This window comes from Megalobrama amblycephala, linkage group LG18, assembly GCF_018812025.1.
Source record: "Megalobrama amblycephala isolate DHTTF-2021 linkage group LG18, ASM1881202v1, whole genome shotgun sequence".
Lineage (NCBI taxonomy): Eukaryota > Metazoa > Chordata > Actinopteri > Cypriniformes > Xenocyprididae > Megalobrama > Megalobrama amblycephala.
In genome coordinates, this window is record NC_063061.1 from 36,048,646 (window position 1) to 36,070,721 (window position 22,076).

Consider the following 22,076-nt stretch of genomic DNA (forward strand, 5'->3'; position numbering starts at 1 on the left):
TAATGCGGCCACGCCCACGGAGCCAGCGCTATTCAGACGCAAATTCAGAGGCAATACATGCATTCATCGTCTCAATCGTGTATTTATTGTCTTGAAAAGTGTTTATTTGGATGTTAAAGCAATGGTTAGCGATCTCTAGAAGACATGCCATTAGTTCCTAGTTCCTTTTCTTCTTTATATGAATTTGTGGCCTAAAGGTGTACAGAGAGCGCCCTCCGGCTGCAAGTATGAATTGAAAAAACAGTATCCAGCACTCATAGTGATGACAATAAATATTACTTCTCAGTATAGAAAATTGACATAAATATATAAGAATCCATCAATATTTCTCCAAATGTGCATGCTTTTAAGCTAAAAGCCTATATGAAATGCCATAGAGGTAACATAATTGTTCAGACACTTTGCACCACAGAAATACATTATATTTTAAAGAATATAATAGAATACCATTATTTTAAATTGTAATAATATTTCACAGTATAGCTGTTTATGATGAGCTGAGACATTATTACAGAGGGTTTTTTTTCACAGCCTACCTGACTGAAAAGCCTCATTAATATGCAAGTCATTTCAGGTCATTATTATGTGATTCTTTTGTCTTCTCAGGTGTAAATGGCCCATTATTCATGCAGATTCACGCCTCCACGCATACTGTGTGTCTTGACATAAACTGTCTTACAAAAACTAAATCAATATATTGTTTTATATGAAGGAGTAGGCAGCATAATTTTTACATAATTCTGAAGCAAAAACTCTAGTCTACAACCTCCAATACCCAAAAGTCTTGTGAACACAGATTTAATATACTTTTTTTGGCCTTATTTCAGTGACTTAAGTTTTTGTTTTTTCAATAACCACGCATAAACATTATTCCTTCAAAAATACAAACATGTACATACATGTTCCTCACATATTATTGTAGCCTAGTTTGTGCTGAATACAGTGTAATGACACTTTTGTCATTTATATGTTTATGAACAACTGAAAAAAGCACAAATGTCAGGGCATGTCAAAACTTCTCCAAGCCCCAAATCAGCCTCAGACTCCAGAGGGTTAAATGTCATCACAAAATCATCTACTCACTAGTTCACTTTCACAGCCTTGTTGTGTTTATAATCATGCTCTTGCAAACTATTCTAACTCAGACTTTCAGGGGTTTTTTGTGTTAAATAAAGACTGAAAGAGTTATCGAAAGCTTTGTGGTGTGACGCTGAAGTCATGGACTGTAATGTAGTTAATTTGCAGGTTAGCTTTTTATTTCTGCCGATTGCATCAAGGCTTCAAAATCCAAGTTGGTCATTGTCATTTGTGAAAATTATCTTGATGGACAAAACGTGCAAATATCATAAACTTTTGTTGATCACATAGCTTATTTTTTGTGATAATTCAAAAGTCTGGAAAAATCCTATTGTTTTTTTGTCGAGGGAACCAATGTGATGCGAACGTCTATGTCACTTCCTGTAAAAAAATAGAATTTTTGAATATTTAGAATTTTTGAATGAGGTTTAGAGTTAAGCCGGGGACACACCTAACGATTAGCTGAAACATTCTAAGACTGAACTGAACACATATACCAATTGTTTCTTGCGACTGAAGCCGATTTAAATACTTACACATGGAATTTGAACACCGACTGTAATCGCAGACTGAACACAACTGGCTCTGACTGGACGCGTTTGAACGCGATCAGTCATAAGTATCAATTTACATTCATAATCATGTGTGCGCGGCATTAGTAGTTATGTTGTGTATTTCTATTTAGCTTTAATTTATATTTATTTCAGTTTTAGTTTCAGTAATGTTAGTAAACTTATTTTAGTTATAGTTATTTTAGTATAGTTAACAATAACTTTGAGAATGAGATGGACACTGGCCTTCTGTTCTGTGGTATAAAAAGAGAAACTGACCACTGCAATTCTGGTGTTAAAGGGACAGTTCACACACACACACACACACACACACACACACACACACACACACAAACACACACGCACAAAATGAAAATTCTGTCATGTTTTAGTGAATCCATTTGTTTGGATGGTTCTTTTCTATTAACCTAGTAACAAAAAAAAAAAAAAACATTTTTAAATTTTGTTCATTTATTAATGTATTATTCTTTTTTTTAATGTGTTATTTTTATGTGTAGAGAAATATTTAGTTAAGTACTGCTGTTTTACTGCTACTCCTTTGAGATTTTCAACAAATAACTAATACATTTCATCATGTTCCTGAAGTTTATGATGTTGTTTTGTTCTTTCTTGGAGTTTGGCAGGCTACGGTCACTATATGCTTTCATTGTGAGCTGTGAACATCCTGCTGAAAGACAGTGAGCATGAGTAAACGATGGCAGAATTAATAGTTTCTCCTTATCTTAACTTTTTTATTTAAACTCTCAATTATAGATGATATGATAATGAGTGGGAAAAAATCCAGAATAATCATTTCTGTCTGGCTCCTTTATACACACACACACTCATGCTGTGTGAATGTGATGCGGGCAGGAGCGCGACCGCATGAATTGACATGCTGTGAATAACAGCTTCCTGTCTCCTGGAAACAGTGGCGGTGAGCGCTGTCAGCATGCCGCTGTTCACATTTCCCACTCAGTGTGTGTGTGTGTGTGTGTGTGTGTGTGTGTGTGTGTGTGTGTGTGTGTGTGTGTTCTGTCTGACATACTGAGATGAGGAAACAGCATCAGCCTTCAACATCACTTTAACTTAAACTGTCTCGAAGTTTTTTTTTATCCTTTCAAAATGCAGCTCATCACCTATTTACAGGAACAGTACATCACAATATATACTGTAAACTGACTATTTTTTCTCTTACATATTTTTACTATGTGAAAAGATATCAGCATGCAAAAATTTCAAGCAGTATTTCACTGTAATGTTGCCATATGACCTCATCATGATGCATGTTCAAATCAGCAAGTGGCTTCGAGTTATTTTCTCGGATTTAAATATTCAAATATTTAATATTTTTATTTTTTTAGTTTATATTAAAATAAATTATTATTTATTTCATATCAGCAAAATTAAGACAAAAGCACGCACATCACGGGCAAAAATATGCTCAAAGAAATATAAACTTATTTTTGGAGCTTTGGTGTGCTGACATTTTTCTGTTTTTTTTTTTTGTTTTTTTTATTGATTTGATATAAAACACATTTTAAATATAGAAGTATTATTATTTTATTATTATTTTTAATTTATTATTTTATTTATTATAATTGTTTACTTGTTAAATCTCATTATAAATTGAAGCCACTTTCTGAATTAAACATAAATCAATAAAACAACTTTATTTTATAATTATTTTGTTATAATAATAATCACAATAATTATTACTGTTTAAATTATTATTATAGAATAAAATAAAAATGCTTCAAATATTTTTATTTTATTGTCATTTTATTTTATATTAATTTAATAAATAACATACTTCAATTATTTAAATCTGAGATTAAAAATTGAAGCCACTTGCTTAATTAAATCTCTATGAAATGTTTAATTTTTTTGCATAATTTGTTATAAAAGTATGTTTAAAATGTCTGAACTTTAATCAGAAATACTTCTAGCTCTTGCATCACATGGAAATGAGAGGCTGATTTGATCGCATTGCATTGTGGGATACAGTCTGTGTTCCAAAACATTCTTCATAAAACAAACATTTCCTGCTCTGAAATCTGATTGGATAAGCGGCATTTGGATCTGTCTGCATATTTTGTGGAGTATGCTCCTGGCTCACAGCAGATTGTTCAGTGTGTGTGTGTGTGTGTGTGTGTTTAATTGTGAATGAAGGCTGACTGGAGCCAGAACCTCCTCTCTGTCTCTCCCACCCACCAGCACTGGAGCCCGGGCACCAAGGACAAGCGTCTGCCACAATACACTATTGAGAATGTGAGACACAAACAGGCTCAGGACTGACGCCGTCACTGCTTGAACAGACAGACAGACGTAGAAAACGACCGTTTACATGAGCAGATATTTCATTTCTCCGTCCACTTACCCACAGCATTCCTTTGTGTGGTCACTATTATCATCACTCACTCTCTCTCTCTCTCTCTCTCTCTCTCTCTCTCTCTCTCTCTTTTCAGCTGCCATACATTGTTGTATTTCTTCAGGATCAGTTCTGGTCATATAAACCTCCTCTATTTCTGTACTTTTGTGTCTGATGGTGTGAATGTGTAAATTGTCATTTGGTGGTGGTTAGACAGACTCCTGTCTGGAATACTGATTGGTTAATCACAACATTCTGTGCTAAAAATAATCATTTTAAATATTTAAAATCATTTTAAACAAGTATTATAATAATTCAAATAATTAAACAATTCAAATAATGAAATGATCAATATTTGTGACTAATAAATACAAAGCTCTGTCATGAAACTCTGGATGGTGCAGGATAAGTCCTTAACTCACATCATTCTATGTAAGGCACAGCTGATTGGTTCCTGCTGTATCAGTAGCCAATGAGCTTGTTGCAATAACAACAACAGCAGCAGTAGCAGCAATAACAGCACCAGCAGTAGCAATAACAGCAGCAGCAGCAGCAATAACAGCAGCAGCAATAACAGCACCAGCAGCAGCAGAAATAATAGCACCAGCAACAGCAGCAATAACAGCAGCAGCAGCAATAACAGCAGCAGCAGCAATAATAGCACCAGCAACAGCAGCAATAACAGCACCAGCAGCAGCAATAATAGCACCAGCAGCAATAACAGCACCATCAGCAGCAATGACGGCAGCAGCAGCAACAATAACCAACAGCAGCAGCAATAACAGCACCAGCAGCAGCAATAATAGCACCAGCAACAGCAGCAATAACAACACCAGAAATAACGGCGGCAGCAGCAGCAATATTGGCAGAAGCAGCAATAACAGCAGAAGCAGCAGCAGCAATAATAGCATCAGCAACAACAGCAATAACAGCAGCAGCAGCAGCAATAACAGCACCAGCAACAGCAATAACGGCAGCAGCAGCAATAACGGCAGAAGCAGCAATAACAGCACCAGCAGCAACAATAACCAACAGCAGCAGTAATAACAGCAACAATAACCAACAGCAGCGGCAATAACAGCACCAGCAGCAGCAATAACGGTAGCAGAAGAAATAACAGCACCAGCAGCAACAATAACCAACAGCAGCAGCAATAACAGCAACAATAACCAACAGCAGCGGCAATAACGGCAGAAGCAGCAATAACAGCACAAGCAGCAATAACAGCACCAGCAGCAGCAATAACCGCAGCAGCAGAAATAACAGCACCAGCAGCAACAATAACCAACAGCAGAAGCAATAACGGCAGAAGCAGCAATAACAGCATCAGCAGCAGCAATAACAGCAGCAGCAGCAGCAATAACAGCAGCAGCAGCAGCAGCAGCAATAACAGCAGCAGCAGAAATAACAGCACCAGCAGCAGCAATAACCAACAGCAGCAGCAATAACGGCAGAAGCAGCAAAAACAGCATCAGAAGCAGCAATAACAGCAGCAGCAGCAGCAATAACAGCAGCAGCACCAGCAGCAGCAATAACCGCAGCAGCAGAAATAACAGCACCAGCAGCAACAATAACCAACAGCAGAAGCAATAACGGCAGAAGCAGCAATAACAGCATCAGCAGCAGCAATAACAGCAGCAGCAGCAGCAGCAGCAGCAGCAGCAGCAATAACAGCAGCAGCAGAAATAACAGCACCAGCAGCAGCAATAACCAACAGCAGCAGCAATAACGGCAGAAGCAGCAATAACAGCATCAGCAGCAGCAATAACAGCAGCAGCAGCAGCAATAACAGCAGCAGCAGCAGCAATAACAGCAGCAGCAGCAGCAGCAGCAATAACAGCAGCAGCAGAAATAACAGCACCAGCAGCAGCAATAACCAACAGCAGCAGCAATAACGGCAGAAGCAGCAAAAACAGCACCAGCAGCAGCAATAACAGCACCAGCAACAATAACCAACAGCAGCAGCAATAACCAGCAGCAGCAGCAGCATAGCGTATCTATTACGCCAAGACCAAACATATCAACAATGTCATATCCATTACCATGCCAAACACTCAGAAATATAATCATTTATTAAACATTAGTATTTTAGCAAAAGTGAGTTTGGTGATTTTACTGTCAATAAGGATTAGCATAGTAAAATGGATTGATTTTTCCAGTCAAATTTACACCATTTTTTAAAGGTGCAGTAAGCGATTTCTGAGAAACGCTATTGATATTTGAAATCATCAAAACAAACATGACCCACCCAACCCAAAAGGGTCACAAACATGCTATGCCACACAGGCACCTCCCCCATCATGAATGTATACGCCCCTTACTGATAATTGGCTACAAGTGTGTTTTGGTGCTTGGAGTCCGATCCGCTTTAAACAGTATTTCTCAGAAATCACTTACTGCACCTTTAAATAAAGTTTCCAAGTGAAAAGGTCATTATGATGAAATAGATCACTGACAGCCTGAGTACAGTACACAATGCTTGTGATCATGCTATTGATTAGATGATTATGATTACTGTGTTAATTAACTGATGTGTTTTGGCTCAATTCAGACACTCATTAGACTGTGTTTGATTGACAGCAGGCGTCACTGATATGACGTTAGATGTAATTGGTATGATAATTCATCTCTCTCTCTCTCTCTCTCTCTCTCCATCTGCTAAACGCAGCTCATCTGCATTGTATCCTGCAGTCAAGTGTTCTCTTCCCCATCGCTGAGGGTCAGGGGTCACCCGGGTCGAGCGAATCTGCCCCGCCACGTGAGCCAGACAAAGACGCATTCATCATGGCGCGCTGACACACACACCCACCCACCTAATCTCTTGCTCTCCTCTTTTGACATGCACATCCTTGTTCTCGTTTATACAGTCTTTCCATCATGCTCTCTCTCTCTCTCTCTCTCTCTCTCTTTCTCTCACTGATATTCTGGCTGACATTGCTGGCATGGGCAAAGTCTTCCACTCTCATCTCTGGCAGAACAATCTTTTCAGTCCCCTACAGTGAGTGTGTGTGTGTGTGTGTGTGTGTGTGTGTGTGTGTGTGTGTGTGTGTGTGAGAGAGAGAGAGAGATCCTAAAATTCCTTGCATTTGTTAAATGCTTTCAGTAGCCTGTGCCAGTAGAATCTTGCACAATGTATTCTGATTATTGTGGCCCAAAATGACTCAATTTGTCAAATCATTTTTATTTAATTATATAGCGCTGTATCAAACACAGATTGTTTAGAATAATTTAGGAAAATAACAGTGTCAATGTTGCAAAATTTAGCAATTTCAGTTAAACCCAGATCTACTGAAGACAATAATGTTGTTTTTCAGCTCGACAGCCACTGTTGATTCAATTCAGTTCAATAACTGTGTCACTGTTGCAATATAAATCAATTATGAAACGAATTCAATTAAACTTTTAAAGCAACACTTAGTATAGTAATTAATAGTCAGTAGTGTCATTATTCAGCTCAATTCAGTTCAACTAAAGGTGTCAGTGTAGTCAAAACAATTATATTGCTAATATTATATTAAAAATTCTAAATATTATATTAATATTTTAATATTATATAATTTTGTTATATAGGCTACATATTTTTATTTATATTATTATTAATATTATATAAAAAGAAATATTCCTTAATATTGTATTTAAAAGACAATGAAAGAAAATAATTGTCTTTTAAACCCAGTTTTAAATTTGTGGCAGCGTTTATCAAAAACTACAATACCATATATTTTTTTAAAAATTCTTATAATAATATAGTTCCAGGCAACATTTTAATATATGATGTGCACTTTTATGATCATTTTATTCTGATTTCAGACAAATCCAAATCTGTCCTCATTGACTGTCATTGTACTGAAAAGTGCAGCATGAACATCTTTTTTGTTCCACAGAAGAAAGAAAATGAGTTTGGAGTGACATGAGGGTGAGTTTTCATTTTCATCTCTTTAGAGTGACATATGTGTTGCTTGACATGAATTTATTGCGAAATGTCTTTTCTAGTCATTGTTCACTAAAATCATTTTGAAACGTTTGCCTGAGTCAGGTCATATAAAATCACACCTCACATCAGAAAAGCACGAAAGGATTTTGTCTTATTTTCTCACCTTGCGCAGTGTATACATGAACCGCTGTGCAGTTCACAGATTGAATTTATCTGCCTCTCGCCTGCTGAACGGCTTGTGAAGGCCAAACTAAATAAGAAAGTGTGAAATCTTGAACACACAGTATAGCAGTATTAGTGAGAACTGATGTTTGAGAGCTCTGAAGCACACGTAAACTCAAGAGTGCAAGTTTGCATTGAAATAACCTGAAATAACCATGTAATACTGAACTAAAAATATAATTTCTGTAGCAAATAGGGTCAAAAGGCCTTGCTGTAAAGCAGTTTAGATAGAGCTCTTAAAGGCACAGCAGCAAAAAAAAAAGTATTTCTAAAGATCAAAGTGGTCCTGAAAAACAACCTCAAAGAATAAAAACATTATAAAATATGTGAGATATATGACCCATTTAACCAGTACATAAATGATTTTCTAAAGAACTAGAGGATAAAATGTTCCATGTGGAACTTAAAAGGTTCTTCTATGACATCAGACTGTAAAAGGCTTTTTGGTTCTAAATAGAATGTTTATTTTTAAGAATGAATGTGAACATTCATTAGCATCCCAGTTAACAAAATATGTTCTAAGAAAGTTTTTCTAACATACTCTTTAAGTTATGAAAAGTTATGTTCTCTGAACATTCAAAACGTCCAGTTTTTTAAATGTTTTTTATTTAGTTATGTGAATGTTAATGGAACATTCCATTTTATCATTTTGCAACATTTATGGGAACGTTACTTTTGAATGTTCTCTGAACATTCTGAATCAAGTAACATTTCAAAAATGTTAGATGACTGCCCAACTAAAACATTTCAGAAGTAAAACGTTCCATGAATGGTGTACAAATAACATTCTGACAATAAAGTGATTTGATTTGTTTTTTGCCAGCGTTTTGAGAACATTATTAGAACACTCTGAACGAACATATTATTAACATTACTGGAAGAATGTTTGATCATAACTTTGAGAGAACCTTGCCACAATGTTAGCTAAAGTTCTGAGAATGTTCCTTGTTACCTGGGATCTCATATAGATGAATGGTTAAGTGTGGGATCTTTTAGATGTTCAAATTATTTTCAGCTTAATATGCAGGGACCACTATAAATACACCTAAAAGCGTAACATTCATTGATCTGTTTGTTTCAGGATCCAACCAGCTCATCACAGTAACAGTGACTCAACCAATGGTGTGAGTTTGGGGGCGGGGCTATCTGTTTGACCGACCAATGACAGGAGGTGTGATCCTTAAGTGATGTAAAGATTACACACTTCAACTTTACAGCAAAGACATTAAAGGTAAATGTATGTGTGAGTTTCCCTCTGTCTTCTACTCTGGTTTTAGATTTTATTAGTAAGAGAGAGAGAGAGAGAGAGATTCCAGAAAGACCACCCCACTGCCTGGTTTGAGGGGGTCTGTGGTCTCATTCCTCATTTCCTTCTGTTCCAACGTCTCTCTCACACACACTCACACCACTGCTGTGAAGTGTTTCTAACTGTGAAGCATCAGTAGCTAATGTTATGTTGGCCGTCACCATGGCAGCGTAATATTCATCAAACCAGGAGCGCCAGTGAGCTGCAGCACCCCGAAAACTTCAATCACACTAATAAATATATGAATATAACTGTATTAAATCAAATGTCATTTATTGTAATGTAATATAGCACTAACATACTTTTCAAACAAAACATTTGACCATAAGATGTTTGCTCCGTTAACTAATATGATGTTTGTGCTGCCATTTTTCCTACAAAACAATGTCATTTCCTGGTGGATGGTGAATAATCTTACTTACCGCAACAAAAAGTTACTTACCCCAAACTTTTGGTTTTGCCTTAAGTCGTAGAGTCTTGAAGCTTTGAAGGATGGTAGTGCCCATCCCATCTACAACATCACCAAAATTTGCTCGTCGCAAATGGCCTGATGGTGGCGCTACAGCTATCAAAAGTACGGAATTTTGGATATTTTGAAAAACATACTTTTTGCGAACTAGCCTTAGGTTTCTCATCCAATCGGAACCAAAATAGAGCTGCAAGATTCTCAAGAGTCTGATTGTCAATAATCATAGAAAAAAAATCGAAATTTCTATTCACGTCCATGACTGGATGCCAAAACACTTGAAGTGGGCGTGGCCACTTTTACTAAAATATAACTCTTGAACAGAATGAGATGATCAAATTTGATACACCTATGCATGGGGTCAGTCTGTGGTCACATGAAAAAGCATGTGGCGACTGCCCACTAGGTGGCGCTATGAAATTAAAAAGACACAAAAATGGCTATAACGATGCAACCGCTAGTCCATTTGACTAGAAAACTGGCATGTAGTGTTTTTGTCCAAAGTGACGTCATGGTCTATGAGGACCTTCACGTATCTTGAAAAACATGGCCGCCATCGGCCAATGAAGTTTGAGCAGCTATCAGACAAGGTTAATAGAGGCCAATCAGAACGAAACTCACTGGGCCTGTTTGACTCATGGCCTGTGAGAAATCTGAAAGAAATCAGCCACCGCAGGGCGCCATGTTTTCAGATGCGTAAATGATAATCATAAGATATTCATACCATGTGACAGAACTCCTCATTCTGAACAACTCTGCCTCTGGGACCACTGCTGTCAATCGAAACGTTCGTTAAAGGTGCAGTGTGTACATTTTAGCCGCAGCTAGCGGTGAGGTTGCGAACTGCAACCAGCGCCTCAGCACCGTGCTCACCCCTCCCTTTCAAAGCACTTTTAGAGAAGCTACGGTGGCCGACACAAAGACAAAGATGTCGTTGTCTGAGACAGCAGATAGCCAGGCAAGCAATGAGGTTTCTTCTCATTTCTAACAAAGAACAGTCTCTGCTTTTAATAAACCAGACGACTACTACTACTACTTGATGCAAGAGGCCTCTAAAAACACCAACGAACATAGAGACAAAACACGCTCTGCAGTTTGTCCGTTTAGGCTTACGAACATGCCAGCACAAAATGACAACTTGACATGTAAGGGCACTCGTGGCTTATTCTAAGGTAATAAAAACATTATGTAAGGTCTTTATACACCACTGAAAACATAGTTATGTATATTACATTGCATTTCTGTCAATAGATCCTCCTACATTTTACACATTGCACCTTTAAATATTGGAGATTATTTGAAAAACCTACTTTCACAAACTAGTTTTTCACTCAACCTCAAAAAAACCATTGCAGCACAGTTCTCTGGACTCTTTAGTCTAGGTCAATACAATAAAAAATGCTGAAATTTGGTCATTTAGAAAATCCAAAGGCCTATCATTCCTGAAGGAAAACATTAGGTGAGCATATGCGAGATATGATTCTAAAGAAGCATACAGACTTTTATGGAGATCATCATCAGGCCACTATAACACTTAAAAAGCTTTAAAATGCTTTTCCTTAGAAATGACCTGTATTGGTCGTCTTTTTCCATCTCTGATCTACATGGTTACAGGCTTGCTAAATAAAACATAATACCTTTTTATGCATGTGCTTAAAGGCCTTAAAGCACTTGAACACTATTAATTGCTGCTCACAGCTATATTTTTAATATTATATTTATATTATAATATTAGTAAACAATGAAGAAACACCTGAAATATTAAAATCACTGCATAACATGAGTGGCCCCATCAAGAGTAATGAAAACCACTGAGAAATTACAGTGTATAAACAATTACTCTAGACCAGAGAGAGAGAGAGAGAGCAGGGCTTTGATTAGAGCTTCGTTATTCGTCTGATCCGCCTCACTCATTCCTTTGCTCTTTTCATCTCTCTGGCCTTTCTTTATGTTCTTCATTCCTTTCCTGATCTCTTTCTCTCTCTCTTCATCCTGTTCTCCATACATTCCCCTTTACCACACTCTGCATTTGTCTTGTGTTTCTTTCTGCTAAATGGCATCTGGCATGTCAAATTATTACCAGCAGTTTAGCGACGGAGCAAACCTTCAGCTGAACACACACAAACCCATTCTGTGTGTGCATACTACATCTGCAACAAGCTATGTGACACAACAACACTAAAACAGTCCCATGCTAATCCAGGGATATTGTCTACACTGCAAGCATTAACATAAAATAACATGACACCATTATGATCAACAGATCCCTGTGATGAATCATAATGAATGTCATAATGTCTACTATTACACTCTTAGGAAAAATGGTTCAAAACTTCAGCTTGTAATGATACAAACGGTCTTAATTGGCATTCTTAATAGATCCATCAACATTTTTCTATTCCACAAAAGGTTCTTTGTAATGGAAAGGGTTCTTTAGCTTATTAAAATGCTTTTCACACTAAAAAAACGCAGTGAGAACTGTTCATTGAAAGGTTCTTCACTGGCACAGAAATGGTTCTTCTGTGAAAACTCCTTTTTGGAACCTTTATTTTTAAGAGTGTAGCAGAAGATAAGTGCTAAAGTTCTAAATAGAACCCTTTTTACAAAGCATGTAAGGTAGTACAACTAGATCTCTTTTACTGAATCCAAAAGGTTTAAATTATATTTTGCTACATATAAATAAAGGTATTTTAAATATTTTGAAGTGTCATAAGGTCATTCTGTTTAACCAAAGGCCAATGCAGCCATTTAATTTGTGATTAAAATATCTTAAAATGTAATAAATGTATATATTTTTTTATTCTGGAATGATTTTATAACATCATATATCAACATAGTGAAAAACGGTATTAAAATTATGTGTAGAAGTCGTTGTTTTTTTATGAGAAAGAATGTCCGGAAAAATGAATTTCATTGATGTCATTCGGAGTAACCAATATAAAGGGATCATTTTGGATCAAGTCGTGCGCTCAATATCATGTGACAGGATGTGACATCATTCAGACACCTGCAAAGGACCACATGATCGTGAAGCAAAGTAACTAACTCTCTCTTAACTAATTGAAAAATTAATGTTTTCACTTGATCATACACATGTCCCGAAACATCACGTCATTCGGTGCAACCGCTATAAAACATGGAAAATGTTATAATACTTTAAAAACTTGTACTAAATTCAAAATGTTTGATTGTCCTTTTGCTAGCTAGCTAGATATAAGCCTGTTAGCATTGTTTGAAAATATCGTCATTCGGTATAACCTAAAGAGTCATTTTGTAAAACCGAAATTTTGGATAAACCAAATGACTTTTTGGGTAGCAAATTTTGTCCATCTTGTAAAAAATGGCAAAAGCAGCGTTAACTGATTATAAAAACCACATAATTTCATTCTTAACATGTTATAAAAATTAATTAATTTCTTTTACACTTTTAAAAAACCTTATTCATCAATGACCCATATATATATATATATATATATATATATATATATATATGGGTCCAATTCTCACTGTTAACTATTAACTGCAACTTTTGCCTCAATTATTATTAGGGATTATATAAGATTAAGGGATGTAGAATATGGTCATGCAGAATGAGGTATTAATATGTGCTTTATAAGTACTAATATACAGCCAATGTCCTAGTAATATGCATGCTAATAATCAAATAGTGAGAATTGGATTCTAAATTAAAGTGTTACCAAAAAAACAACAACATAGTTGACAGGAAACCAGTGACAATTTGAAAGCTAAAGTTTATAGACATTTTAAGAATGTCTAACATTTTAACAATCTGTGCAGTTTGATGTTTGACTCCAAAAACTCAATAAGGTGCTTTGAAAGGATTTTTTGACAGTTACAGAACCATTTTAGCATAAAACGGTTCTTCACGACAGTATGGTTCTAAATAGGAACATTTAAAGAACCAACTTTTTTTTTTAGAGAGTAACGTCAAGATCTTATTGTCTCTTTGCGTTCACTTGAGTCTCGTCTCATCCTGTCACATTTCTGTATGTTTGATAGCTTTGACCGCAGGAGATTCTAACCTTTCAGTCAACCTCTTTGGCCTGTCTGTGGGAAATGCCCTCCGTTTGAGGACAGTACAGGCACGCACACGTACAGATGCACCATCTGACACACACCCACATTCATTCACCTATTCAGAGTCATTGTCCTGGATGCTTACATGACTGTAATCGTGTGTAACGCATCATGTAAATGCCTGTAATGCTGTTTTAAAGTTATAATTAAAGCTAATTAAAAAGATATAATGATCTGCGTGTGATGTTTCCCGGTGTGACATTTACACGCAATATTAAACGGTTTTAGTGTTGGACTGCAGATGGATTATATAAGAGAGACATTATATGGATTATATAATGTATAGAATAAACTAGAAGCTTTACCGACAGTTTGTGCATATTTAAAGCAATAGCACACCCACAATTGAATGTCTTGTCATCATTTACTCATCCTCATGTCGTTACAAACCTGTATAACTTTCTTTATTCCAGGAAATAGAGTAATTATCATTACTAAACCCATTAAAAAAATGTTATAAACATCAGCTAAAATAAAATAAAATACAAAAAAACTTATTTGATACGTATTGAAGATGTTGTAAAACGGTAGTGTTTGTGTGCACAAAGCAGATTTACACGTCTGATAACTATTATTAATTTGAGCTATTAATTTTAACCTTTAATAATTATATCAGCTGAAAGTGCTCCCTGTATGTTTGCAGCATTATTTGAGAGATTTTGTTTGTTTGTTTGTGAAAAATGAACATGTAGCTACTGTACTGGTTATACAAATGAATCGATACTGAATCAAAATCGGAATCACATGGCAAGCTTTAAACTGTGACATTTGTGTTAAGCACTAATAATAACAATATGCTACCAGTTATTGCACCATGTAAACATTGTAGCATGTTATCACTAAACTCAATGAAATTGTTTAGTTACCAAATGTTTTGATAATCACAATACACTTATTGTGATGCAAAAAGCCAACTCAAAAGTTGGCAACCCTGATATAAACATTAATCGCGCTGTCTAGATAGTCAGCTTGCTGACAATTCTGGAATTTGTGGTCAAATTCAGGCTATTTTCACTGTGTATAAAAACAAAAAATACACTTCAAATGATTATTCATATGTAAATATGCACTACTTTAACAACAAGGCAAGAAAAAACTAAAAAAGAATAGCAGTCACAGCAATCGTTCTCCTCTCCGCCATGTTTAAAGTTTATGGCCCGCCCAAATTATCCCCGAGCTTCCCAGCATTTATGCATGATTTAGCACATTGTTAGCATATTTTCTAGCATAAATTAGCACGTTAGCTTAGATAGATAAATCATTTGAACATTGTCAATATATGTCTATTTTGTTTTAATCATCATTTAATAATAATAAAAATGTTTAAATAGTATTTCAGTATAAGAAGTGTGTGTTTAATTATAAAAGATGGAGGGAAACCGTAATAACTCCTAAGAATTAGTTAATGAGGCCTCAGATAGTCTGTCTGACAACTTTTGTACCACATTCATTTTACATGATGCACAATGAGCTGACATAGAGTCTATCACACATCTTAACAGTCACTCGAACCTCCCTAGCATCGACCAATCAGAGGTTAAATGTTGTTTGTCTCCAGCTAATCTTCCCTGTCCTCGTCAAACATGAACAAAAACTAACGACATCAGCTCAGACGCCGTGTGTGTGTGTGTGTTCATGGGTTCTCAGACTAATTATCTCTAATTGACCTGGGGAAAATGTCAAGCCTGTATTAACGCTGCATGGTAGCAACAAACGATCAAAGACATGTGGGAGAAACTACAGGCTTCAGTATGTTTGGCGCACACACACACACACCCTCTGCGTTATTGTTCAGAGGTGCAGACGTGACTTTCAGGAGATCCAGTCAGGTTTAAACACATGCTCTTCTGAATAGAGCACAGTAACCCAGAGCCTGTCAGAGCAGAGATTCTCTGCTGTCAAGGGCAAATCATCTGAAAGTTTGGGCTGATTTTGTCATCGACAATTTGGAATCGCAGCAAAAGTGAATTGTTTGTCATGATTATTAATGATTATTTTCATGCATTCAGTGATATATTTTTAGCTCTGAACTAAAGTATTCTTCTCTTTCATGACTTCATGTCTTTCTGGCATATTCACACACTGTATAACCGAATAAGTTGGCAAAACTCAAAAAATAAAAAATAAATAAAAAATTTGAAGCAAACAGTTGCCTAAGAAATTCAAAGTTATGATAGATATTGATATTTCACCAAAAATATCTTAATTTGTGTTCTGAAGATGAACAAAGGTCTTACGGGTGTGGAACGACATGAGGGTGAGTAATTAATGACAGAAATTTCATTTTTGGGTGAACTAACCCTTTAAAGTAAGTAGAACTGGCATTTTATTTTGTACTTTGTATTTACTTATATGTACTTTGTACACTAATTCATATATTTAACTTAAAATTATCATGTAACCTCAATTTAAATATTTTTATTAGTGTAAACTTAGCTAGCTATAACAAGCTAATTCAGAAAATGCTAACTTGCTAATTTGCTAACATGTTAACAGTAGCATAGTATAGCATATAGTGAATGAGTACAGCAATATAAAGCATTTAACATACTTGCTCTCAAACCAAGCAGCATGCACCACTGTCACCATGATGGAAACTCTCCAAAAACCCACATTAACAGAAACTCTTCTAAATTAGCATAACAAAACATTAATCACTACCAAATCTCCCACTTATTAATCTTGCACAAAAAAAAAAAAAAAAAAATTATATAACACTTAATTTTAGCATTTACTCTCCCTTTAAAGTGCCATGGGCAAAGCATGCTGGAAAATAGAAATCTCAGCCCAGTTTAAGTTAAGCTTAAGTTCGTCTAAATTAAAAGAAATAAGTTCTTAAAACTTAAAACAGTGAAACAGTTCAGTTTACTCAAAATATATCAGTTCTGTGAACTTGAAAGAAAAAGTGTTACAGTCCAACAGTTTACAGTCATTTTTTTAACATGAAAAACATGCATGACAGCAATGCATCTCTAACATCACTGAGAAATAACATACTGGGTTATTTTATTTTATTATTTTTGTAATTAACTATTTTTTAATTCTTTGAATGCTGAAAATTTGATTCAGGTATTTTAAGAGCAATTTTTACAAATATTTTAGATTTTTGTGTCATGGGTTTTAGGTGTTTTTTAAACCTACTTTTTAAAAGGGTATTTTAAATAAAAAATTGTTTGAATGCTGAACAATCCAAGTTTTTCAGAGAACAGTGTGAACATTTTTATTGTGAAAATATTTCTTTTTGTTATTTAGCCAAATTGCTTTTTTTAAAAAAGTATATGTTATTTATTTATTTATGATTGATTCCTCCATTAATTTAGGGTTTTTTTTTTAGAAAATGACAATATTAAATTAATTTTAGATTTTTGTGTCATTTAGTCATTGTTTTTTAAACCTATTTTTTTAAAGAGTATTAGTTTGAATGCTAAACAGTTCATATGGTATCCACATTTTTTTCAAAGAACAGTGAGAACATTTTTAGTGTTCCAAAGATTTTGCCAATATTTATGATTTTTTTGTTGTTTAGCCAAATTGTTTTTGTCAGACAAATTGTCAGACAAAACTAAAGTTTGACATGAAATTAATATTTTATATTTTTGTCATTCAGTTGCATCAAATTTGATGTGAGCAAGCCTTTTCTCTTCATTCCTTAGACAGCTGATCCTCAGACATCAGCAGACACACTCACACACATCAATCTTTCCTTTAGCTCGAGTGACAGACCTTTATTGTTGCACAATAGGAAACCCCCACGACACATAGATTCATTACCAGCCCCCAACAGTCCCAAGAGAGCTGCAGATGGTCGCCCATCACACACTGCATCAGATAACTGCAGCTTATCTCTGCAGATTAATATTCATCAAGAGCAACAGAACACGGTAATGTGATCAAGAGTCCAAACAGACGTACAGCAGGGGCCACTTCACATTTAACACACCAGCAGACACGAACGCACGTTTTACACGTTCTATATGCACACATACATGCTGTATCTGAGACTGTTGTGGTGCATTTGAGATGTCTCTCGTATCTCTGACACCTCAGAAGCTGCTGTTTTTATTGTTTTAATCAGTCAGCTGCAATCAAACAGCCCACAAAAACCTACAGAGCTGCATGCAATATTCATGATGAATGCTGCAGTTCTGCCGTATAATATTGCATTTCAGTTATTGTCAGGCGCACCGAGGACCAGATGATCATATCACTACGTTTCAGTGATGTATGTTTTTAATACATATGGAGACTATGAAGTGTGTGTGTGTGTGTAGTTCAGGTAAACGTTATGGGGACAAAATGTCCTCACAAAGATGGCAATATCAAAAATCCTTGACATTTTTGGGACAAAATATAAAAATGCAAAAAGTTTAGGGGAGAGAATATACAGTTTGTACAGTATAAAAATCATCATGTCTATGGAATTTCCCAATAAAACATGGAAATCCAATGTGTGTGTGTGTGTGTGTGTATACACAGTAAAAACATTGGGTTGGTTGTTTTTTTTTTTTTTTAAACCCAACAGTTGGGTTACACATATTGGGCCCTATATACACCCGGCGCAATGCAACGCAATGCGCAGCGCAAGTGTGTTTGCTAGTTTGCGTCCGGCGCCGTTCGCGTTTTCCCGTTCAGCGCCATGTCCTTAAATTAGTAAATGCATTTGCGCCAGTTAGTGCGCCCATGGGCGTGCTGGTCTAAAAAAGAGGTGTGTTCAGGTGCATTGCCGGCGCATTGCTATTTTAAGGAGCTGAAAATAGACTGCGCCAAAAGTATCATGACCTGATCTGCATGTAAAATGCATATCCTACAATTTTACTTAAATTTAATGTATGTAATTTTTTTTTATTGCATTAAAATGCATTACACATTGTTTGTTGCGAACAATATAGCTTTTATAGTTTAGTGTTTTGTGAATGGATTTAATTTTAATTTAATATAGATAAATATGGATTAATAATCATTACAAATTAATATATATATATATATATATATATATATATATATAGATAGATAGATAGATAGATAGATAGATAGATAGATAGATATAGATATAGATATAGATATGGCTGCATTTATTTGATTAAAAAATACAGTAAAACAGTAATATTGTGAAATATTATTACAATTTAAAGTAATTGTTTTTATCTGAATATATTTAAAAATGTAATTTATTCCTGTGTTCAATATAAAGTTCAGAGGAACAGCATTTATTTGAAATAGCCTATAAGGTCTTTATTAATGTCTTTACTGTCCCTTTTGAACAATGTAATGCATCGCTGCTGAATAAAAGTATTAATTTATATTCTTTCATTCTTAAAAAAAAAATCTTAAAGCTGCAGTCCGTAACTTTTTTTGGTTAAAAATTATCCAAAATAAATTTTTGAGCAAGTACATAACCAGCCAGTGTTCAAATCTATCTCCTTATCTTGTCTCGATTCACAACGGTAAGCTTGTAATAATGTTTTATAATAAGAGCGACATGGTGGATTTCCGCAGGAAATTCGAGCATGCAGCAGTTCGTCTTTGCGTCATTACGTCACGTCCGTAAACAGAAAGGAGGAGTCCCGTCGAGAGGCTAGTCAGTTATATAATGTGAGGATGCTGCCAGTAGCGGCACATTTATAGCCTTTTCTCACAGCAGCTGAAATAATTAAACTTATCATTTTGATGGCGGATTGTAATCCAGAAAGGTCCAAATGACAATCATCAGTGACAACTGGAGATTCACTCGTAGTAAAAAAGCAAAAGACTTTGGACTGTGGAGTGGCTACAGTAATTGAAATCTACAGGTAACACTAATATACACTAAATACACAGTCACGCAATGCTGATGTTGTTAACAATAATAATTTGAGAACAATATAACAGTAATAATAATTTGCACGGTTTGGCGTGATCAGAGCTAAGCAATCATTAGATTTAATCATCATTGGCAGCGCGATTTATTGTAGGCCTAAAGCTTTTTTCCTCAGTTGGTCAGAACAAAAGGGGCAGAAGTGTTACTTACTTGTTCAGATGATATTTTCCAGTGAAAATTCTTATATTGGTCATACTTTCAAGACGTAGAATCTGTGATTCTGAAGTTCAGTACCAGTGCGGTGACTGACAGCAAGCATTAGATTCATCCGTGCTGACGAGCTGTGCCGAGACACAACGCACGTACAGATAACTGTTCCGTATATGACTGCAATTGCAGGTTTCAAACAGAGATGGCGACAAAGAGGAAAAATCACGGACTGCAGCTTTAAAATCTTACTATTCAACACATCAAACTCTTTCAGATGCACAGAAAGGTACTATAAACATATTTAAAACAGTTCATATGACTACAGTGGTTCAATCTTAATGTTATAAAGCGACGAGAATACTTTTTGTGCTCCAAAAAAACAAAATAACAACTATATTCAACAATATCTAGTGATGGCCGATATCAAAACACTGCGTCGAAGCTTTATGAATCTTTTGTTTCGAATCAGTGGTTCAGAGTGCCAAAGTCACGTAATTTTAGTAAACGAGTCTTCATTACATCATAACTGTTTTGAAATTTCAACAGTTCATGTGACTTTGGCAGTTTGATTTGCGTTCCGAACCACTGATTCGAAACAAAAGATTCATAAAGATTCGAAGCAGTGTTTTGAAATCTGCCATCACTAGATATTGTTGAAAAGTCATTATTTAGTTTTTTGGTGCACAAAAGGTATTCTCGTCACTTTATAATATAAGGTTGAACCACATGAACTGATTTAAATATGTTTTAAGTAGGCATCTGAAAGAGTTAATTATCTTGCTGGCAATAGAAGCCTCACTGAGCCATCGGATTTCATCAAAAATATCTTAATTTGTGTTCAGAAGATGAACAAAGGCCTTACGGGTGTGGAACGACATGAGGGTGAGTAATTAATGACAGAAATCTCATTTTTGGGTTAACTAACCCTTTAAGACAGGTTGAAATATCATTATGTGGTGAATTTAACCTACTTTAGGTTTCATTAATCAATAGAGGTGTTTTGTTTGCTATCATGATCTGTCTGCTGTAGCTAGAGAATAACCTCACACGAGTGACATCACTGTGGTTTCCTGTCGGTACGGCAACCGTCGCCCTCGGAGGCAGCGAGCGCGACACGACATGAGATGTGCTGCTTCCTGACGGGAGACAGACAGACACCCCTCGCTTCGCACCTCATCCCGTCTCCCTCTCTCTGTGTCACTGTCTCTCACCAGCTCGCTTTAGATCTGTGAACGTGAAAATAGATTTTTGAGCGGTTCTCAGAAATCACGACATCCTGCTTCTACTAACACACCTTCATCATCTTCATCAAGATACCACCCGCTATTTTAATACATCAGAACACTCTCAGAAAAAAGGTACAAAAGCTGTCACTTTCAAATAAATAAGGCTAAATAAGGTTCAAAGGTGTACCTTTTGAATTCAAATCGTTTACTAATGTTAGCAGCGCAATATTTCACCGGAAGTTTAAAAATGACGGTTTCGTCAGTTATATCAAAGACAACACAAGACGCGTCACTCGTATTGTTTTTGAATGGGACAAAGTGGAACGCGCAATATGGCGGAATAAGTCCCGCCTCCTAAATAAGAGCCAATCGGCGATTGGTAAAGTCATCGCGTCACTGCAGCGGCCGTTAGAAGCTCCGGTTTCTATAGAAACAGACGCGCGCCTCCAAAATGAGACACAAGAGACGAGCATTTAGTACTGCGCATGTGCATTAGGTTGAGCCAGCCTGAAAAATACCGTTTTTTTGTCATGATTCGAGCGTTTAGAAACAAATTTATGAGACAGTTGTTGTCAGATTTCATTGGTGATTTCAAATATGAAATTTAATCGAAAGCTTGGCAAACAGCTTTAGAGAATTTGATGTTTCCCCATTCAAAGAGATAGGAGCTGCACTTGAATGCCTGGGAGGCGTTTCAAAAATGGCCGCCGAGAGAAATGACTTGTCTTAAAGGGACTTTGTTCTATAGTTAAATGAAGGTGCCACTTTGGTTATAAGGTTCGTTAGATCTAAAATTCTGCCCTCTTTAAATCAGACGC

At 35.9% G+C, this 22,076-nt stretch overlaps 1 long non-coding RNA gene across 1 annotated transcript in view; it reads right to left on the reverse strand.

Moving 5' to 3' along the window:
- The window catches only part of LOC125252829, a 31,313-nt gene extending 9,573 nt beyond the window's left edge, over window positions 1–21,740 (reverse strand). Inside the window, exons 1-2 of the long non-coding RNA XR_007181290.1 lie at window positions 21,446–21,740; window positions 21,080–21,258 (exon numbers count right to left, since the gene is read on the reverse strand). This is a non-coding gene — a long non-coding RNA (uncharacterized LOC125252829). The remainder of the gene's footprint in view (window positions 1–21,079; window positions 21,259–21,445) is intronic.
- Between the last annotated feature and the right edge of the window lie 336 nt (window positions 21,741–22,076).